This window comes from Physeter macrocephalus, chromosome 10, assembly GCF_002837175.3.
Source record: "Physeter macrocephalus isolate SW-GA chromosome 10, ASM283717v5, whole genome shotgun sequence".
Taxonomy (NCBI): Eukaryota; Metazoa; Chordata; class Mammalia; order Artiodactyla; family Physeteridae; genus Physeter; species Physeter macrocephalus.
The window spans coordinates 55,317,817-55,324,719 of record NC_041223.1 but is presented as its reverse complement, the minus strand read 5'-3'; the positions used below and the strand labels follow the sequence as shown (position 1 = coordinate 55,324,719).

Here is a 6,903-nt window from a genome sequence, read left to right as displayed (position 1 = left end):
GTTTGCAAGTATTTTCTCCCATTCTGAGGGTTGTCTTTTGGTCTTGTTTATGGTATCCTTTGTTGTGCAAAAGCTTTTAAGTTTCATTAGGTACCATTCATTTATTTTTGCTTTTATTTCCCTTTCTCTAGGAGGTGGGTCAAAAAGGATCTTGCTGTGATTTATGTCATAGAGTGTTCTGCCTGTGTTTTCCTCTAAGAGTTTGATAGTGTCTGGCCTTACATTTAGGTCTTTAACCCATTTTGGGCTTATTTTTGTGTATGGTGTTAGGGAGTGTTCTAATATCATACTTTTACATGTAACTGTCCAGTTTTCCCAGCAGCACTTATTGAAGAGTCTGTCTTTTCTCCATTGTATATTCTTACCTCCTTTATCAAAGATAAGGTGACCATATGTGCATGGGTTTATCTCTGGGCTTTCTATACTGTTCCATTGATCTGTATTTCTGTTTTTGTGCCAGTACCATACTGTCTTGATTACTGTAGCTTTGTAGTATAGTCTGAAGTCAGGGAGCCTGATTCCTCCAGCTCCATTTCTCATTCTCAAGGTTGCTTTGGCTATTCGAGGTCTTTTGCGTTTCCATACAAATTGTGAAATTTTTTGTTCCAGTTCTGTGAAAAATGCCAGTGGTAGTTTGATAGGGATTGCATTGAATCTGTAGATTGCTTTGGGTAGCAGAGTCATTTTCACAATGTTGATTCTTCCAATGCAAGAACATGGTATATCTCTCCATCTATTTGTATCACCTTTAATTTCTTTAATCAGTGTCTTACAATTTTCTGCATACGGGTCTTTTGTCTCCTTAGGTAGGTTTGTTCCTAGGTATTTTATTCTTTTTGTTGCAGTGGTAAATGGGAGTGTTTTCTTAATTTCACTCTCAGATTTTTCATCATTAGTGTATAGGAATGCAAGAGATTTCTGTGCATTAATTTTGTATCCTGCTACTTTACCAATTCATTGATTATGTTCATTCCTTTCTCATACAAGATGCACAGCCTACTTTTATTTTCTATTTCTTTATAAAATCTGATGTAAAATAGTGTATTTTTCCCCAGTACATTTCCATTGGTTGAAGATTTATCAGAAATTATTTGACTCCATAATTTCTATTTACATTATTTCTTTGCATTTCATGGTATTTTCACCTCCCAAACCCCTAAAGGAAAGCGGCAGCAGCAATGACCTCTCAAACTGATTTTCTCAAGTCTTCCTTCTTAGAGCTTAGGCAGGTCTCACATATCCTCAGGGCAGAGATTACCTGTTTTATTTATCATCTAATCCATAGGTAAACCTAGTGATTCTTTTGCTATGGTAGGGTATAGAGAGGAATTTATTTGCAAGGCAAATAAAAAAATACTGAACTTTTATACTCTTAAGACAGGGCATTGGAAGAAACTTATTCTTCAAAAATATATATCTTTTCTGAAGACTCAGCTATTCCTGAAGTGAATATAAATTATAATTTTTACTTTAAAAGCAGAGTGAAGATAATAAAAACCATTACTAAAGTCTTGTATAGACATTCTGCTACTGCCAATTACATTACTTTAGTCGTATGATAGTAACCATGACATCATCGGTATAATCTAGTATTCCTTTGCATTTGGGGTTACGTTTTGACAGTGACCTTTATCTGCGTTTTTTGAAAAGATAGATAAAAAATTGCTGCTTTTTCCCCCACAAGCATTTGAAGGCGATTACTGGTCTATTTCAACACATATTGGTATATATGTTGTCATTGAAGTAGACGGTGAAATTAGAAAACTAACTTTCAAGTGCTCCCAAACAGTATATCTGTGTTTCACATGGCTGGGATTCTTAATTTTCTCTGCTCTTTCTCTTTCCCTGGTTCTCCAACTTTCCTCTTAAATGTCAGTGTTGCCAGGGTTCCATCTTTGGTCCTTTTTCTTCTCATGTTATACACTATGCTGTGCCTATAATCATCACCACCACCCACACTCCTCAACTCCCACATTTCCATCTCCATCTCACTTTTAAGCCTCCCTTTCTCTATCTCCAACTGCTGGCTAGCCCTGGAAGATGTTTCCCCTTGGATCTCAGTATCCAGGAATGGGTGGTTCTCGGAAGCCACCGACTTGCTTTTAACTTAGGGTCTCAATGAAACGTGTGCTTGATTGTGTTTCTCTCTGTTTTGCCACTAGGAAGCTCAGGGCAGATTTGGTGGCCTATCCGTAGTTGTTTAGGGTCTGCCTTTTACTTTTTGTATATTAACCTCACCTCTGTATTAATTCTCTTCCCCTAGTTGTTTTTATCCTGCTATAATGTATGTATTTATATAGCCTTGGTTTGGAATAGTCAAGGTAAAGTAATATGATGTGATTATATATATAAATATATCCTTTCTGAATATCTCCACCTAGATGGTCCATGTGGGTATAACAATGTCAACATGTTAGAAATATATCCTCCTCCTAACATTCTCTGTCATGAACTAATCCAACTGGTTTCCCAAACTAGTAGTAATCCCACCTTAATCTTTGACTCTTCTTTCTCTCTTTCCCAACATCATCTCCAATTAGCCACCAAAGTCTCCCAATTTATCAAGAGATTTCCTCTTCCTCCCCACAGTCACTGTCCGACTGGACTATTGCAACGGTTTCTTGCCACTCCAGTTTGTTCTGTGTTCTGCTTCCAGAACAACCTTCCTAAAATATATATCAGATCCTATTAGCGCCCTATTTAAAACCCTTCACTGTCTCCCCATGGCCCATAAGATAAATTCCAAACCACTTTGTATGATGAACAAGGCTCTTCATGATTTGAACAGTGAACTCTTTCCTCTCCATAGTGGGAGCTTATTCTCCTTTCTAGGGGTCCACCACTCTCTGTGTCACCGTTTGATCCAGGTTGGATTCCCCTGGAAGCAGACCCTTGAGACACATAGAATAGGAGTGCAGGAGTTTGATCAGGCCATGGTCTTGGGATTACCAAGATAAGAAGGGAAAAAAGCAGAGAGGGGCTGAGAGAGAAGTCGGGCTGTGACAAGTGATATGCTGGAGCCAGCTTGCATGGAAATCGGCAGATGCTGTAAATCAGGGCTTTCTCTCCTCCCCCAGAGAACCCGCTTACCAGCTCACCTCTGGTTGCAGTGCAATTGCAAACAAGGCCTCGGCTGAACCCACAAAGTGTTTGAAAGCTGGGAAGGCCCTTCAGGGTTGTCCTAAACTTGAGGTGAGGGAGCTGGGCATCTATACTCCTCTGTTATCAGTCACTGGATGTGGACTTTCTCTGGAAGGGGACATGACCTTGGGCAAACTCTCTTCAGCTGAGGCAGTTCCGAAAGAGGGCTGACAGCTGAAGGCTGTCTGTAGGCACCTCCCCGGCAGCTGGGGCAGCAAGTCCTTCGAGAGAAGCTTGCCACAAGTTCCCTATGGCCTCCGCATTTGCAGGTCTCTGAGCACCACTGGCTCTGCTGGGTGGGGAGGCAAGTGGCAGAGCGAGGCTCACATTTAAGATTGGCCTTTGGCTCTCATAGCCTGGCAGCTGTAACAGGTAAAGGAGTCTTTTGACAGAGTCGCTGGAGCCCCTGGTTTTCTCTCCAACCCTTGAATTAGGAATTTAAGAATTATGGATTGTCTCCTTCCTTTATTAAGCTATCCACCCCCCAAAGTCCTTTAATTCATCAGCTTCTTCATGTTCTTTCACGGCAGTGGTTCTCAACTGGGGACAGTTTTGCCATCCAAAATTATACCACAGAGTTGGTCCGGTGAGGACTCTGCCACTGGCACCCTAAACACTGACTTGTACGCCTTGTGCCTTGGACAGGATGCTCCACCCCTGGTGCTGAGTAGCTGCCTCCCCTTAGCACTGGGTGCTGCCGACCCTGCTGCTGGTGCTCAAGAAATCTCCTTGCTCTTCTTGCTCCTCTCTGTCCCCTGTTTCAAGGTCTGGAGCCGGTATATGGAACATTTGAGGCCTGAGATGTTAATTGCAAATGATGCTGTGACAGTGAGTATCTGGCAGTTTCAGCTTGGATGGTGGGAGGTGGCCTTTACCTGTGGCCAAAACTCGCCAGGAGGGCGATTTCCCAGACAGAGAAAGTGTTTAGATGCTGGAGAGCAAAATACCGACTTTTAGGTGAAAAAGGTGTTAATTCCTCCTGACATTTGCATTTATTTCAGGCCATTTTATCATAAGCATCTCCGACAGCAAACGCTTGGATGGGTATAGCTCTCTGTATTTTTCCAGTGCATTACCTCAGGTTAATTTGTAGGTTTCTGACCCTGCCATAACTGCTCTTTACTTGATTACATACACACACACACACACACTCATACCTTGGTATGATAGCCTGGTTATTATCATTACCTTCTCAGTATAAAGATAGGTGTATGTGGGCTTCCCTGGTGGCGCAGTGGTTGCGAGTCCGCCTGCCGATGCAGGGGACGCGGGTTCGTGCCCCGGTTCGGGAAGATCCCACATGCCGCGGAGCGGCTGGGCCCGTGAGCCATGACCGCTGAGCCTGCGCGTCCGGAGCCTGTGCTCCGCAACGGGAGAGGCCACAACAGTGAGAGGCCCGCGTGCCGCAAAAAAAAAAAAAAAAAAAAAAAAATAGGTGTATGTCCCCTGAAGATCTTACCTTTGTTATTCAAATTCATTTCAACATGTGTTAGCAGTGTCAGAATAAACAATGCTGGAAACAGTTTCTTAATGAAGTAAAGCTAGACAGCGTGACTTTTCCTTTCTGTCTTTGATTGTGTGCTTGTCTCCTCTTTTATGAAAGATAAATCCACATGTAAAGCTGTATCAAGGCAGAAAAACAAAGTATCTTTTTTTAAGAGTTCTTAGTTCTAGTGTGACTTTTTTTTTTCTTTTTGTCACTTGATGGATCTTTTCGTTCACCTTTTTTTTTTTTTGACCAGGTATTCTATTTTATTTGATAATTGGTAAAATACATGTCTGAACTCAATGTTTGTCTTAGACTTTTAAAATTTAGTTTTATGTTCTTCTCTCACTCTTAAACATAGGTAATAAATACATAATACATTAGCCCATTTTAATTCTACACTTTTAGTTAATTGAATTTATTTTATATATGTATATATATGCACATATATATGTATATACATACATATATTACATATATACATATATACCACAATTTTTCCACTTTGGCAGATAGTTTTGTTTTTTTTTTTTTTTAACATCTTTATCACCTTTTCTGATAACATCCAAGATGAAAAGTTCTTTGCTTCATAGATGAGCTGATGATCGCCTGACAGGGCTCTGCAAAAGTTTCTGGTTAGCCTGTCGCATAAAATACCAGTATTGTCTGGAAGACTCAGAAATTGCCAGTGCGGTAGGTAGGGCAATTTTTTAAAGTAAATTTAATGAGACATTCTAAAGGAAGGATCCAGAGGCAGGTCCCCTTTGACTTTCACATAAAGACTAGAGGCAGCCAATTTGCCTGTCACTGTTGGAGATGTTTGGGGATGTTGGTAAGAACCCATTTTACAAGTTAGCATACCCAAACATAGGATTGCTTTTTCATTGCTGCTTAAGGTGTCTCTCCATACTGTCATCTATCATCATTCCGGGTTTATAGATGGAGAAACTGACTAGGAAGAGCAGACCACAGACTCAGAATTAAAAGTCAAATATGAAAACAAATGATCAAATAAAAACCCAAGGCTTTTCCAGTGCAGGAAGGAAGGAGGGGAATCCTTCCCAGTCAGAGGCGGGCTGTCACAATCCCCAGTTTCTTAACTCATCAGAATGGTACACTTTGTTTGTCTCTTTTTAAAAAAAAATAAACTTTTAATTTTAGAATAGTTTTAAATTTACAGAAAAGTTGGAAAGATAGTACAGAGAGTTCCTATTTGCCCCACACCTGGTTTCCCTTGTTGTTAACATCTTATATTAGTATGGTACATTTGTCACAGTTAATAAGCCAATACTGATATATTATTATTAACTAAAGTCCATATAGTTTATTCAGATTTCCTTAGTTTTTTAAAAAATATAATTGATGTATACGATTATATTAGTTTCAGGCATACAACATAATGATTTGATATTTGATATACTGCAAAACAATCACAATAAGTTTAGTTAACATCCATCACCATACATTGTTTTCTTGTGGCAAGAACATTTAAGATCTACTTTTTAGCAACTGTCAAATATACAGTACGGTATTATTCACTATAGTCACAATGCTGTATACTACATTCCCATGACTTATTATTTTATAACCAGATGGTTGTGCCTTTCGACCCCCTTCACCCATTTCACCATTCCACCCTCACTGCCCCTTGCAACCACCAATCTGTTCTCTGTATCTGTGAACTTGTTTGTTTTTTCCAGATTCCACAAAGGGAGATCATTGGGTATTTGTCTCTGTCTATTTCACTTAGCATAATGCCCTCAAGGTCCATCCGTATTGTCACAAATGATAGGATTTCCTTCTTTTTTAATGGCTGAATAATATTCCATTGCGTGTGTGTATTATATTTTCTTTATCCATTCATCCATCAGTTGACACTTAGGGTGTTTCCATGTCTTGGCTATTTTAAATACTGCTGCAGTGAATATGGGGGCATGTATATCTTTTCCAGTTAGTATTTTCATTTTCTTCAAATAAATATGCAAAAGTGGAATTTCTGGATCATATTGTAGTTGTTTTGACTTTTTAGCTTGATTTAGTCCTACTGGTTTATTTTTGCTTTTGTTATCTTTGCTTTTGGTTTCAAATCCAAAAAAAATCATTGCCAAGACTGATGTCAAGTAGCTTACTGCCTATGTTTTCTGGTTTCAGGTCTTAATTTTTGTGTACAGTGTAAGATAGTGGTCCAGTTTCATTCTTTTGTGTGTGCCTGTCCAGTTTTCCAACACCATTGTATATTCTTGGCTCCTTTGTCATAAATTAATTGACCATGTATG

The 6,903-nt window shown here is 39.5% G+C and overlaps 1 long non-coding RNA gene across 2 annotated transcripts in view; it reads left to right on the top strand.

Moving 5' to 3' along the window:
• LOC114486980 (uncharacterized) overlaps nucleotides 1-3,962 on the top strand; it is a 39,529-nt gene extending 35,567 nt beyond the window's left edge. For both annotated transcript variants that reach the window (XR_003681522.2, XR_003681519.1), the window contains one exon: nucleotides 3,787-3,962. This is a non-coding gene — a long non-coding RNA (uncharacterized lncRNA). The remainder of the gene's footprint in view (nucleotides 1-3,786) is intronic.
• The last annotated feature ends 2,941 nt before the right edge of the window (nucleotides 3,963-6,903 follow it).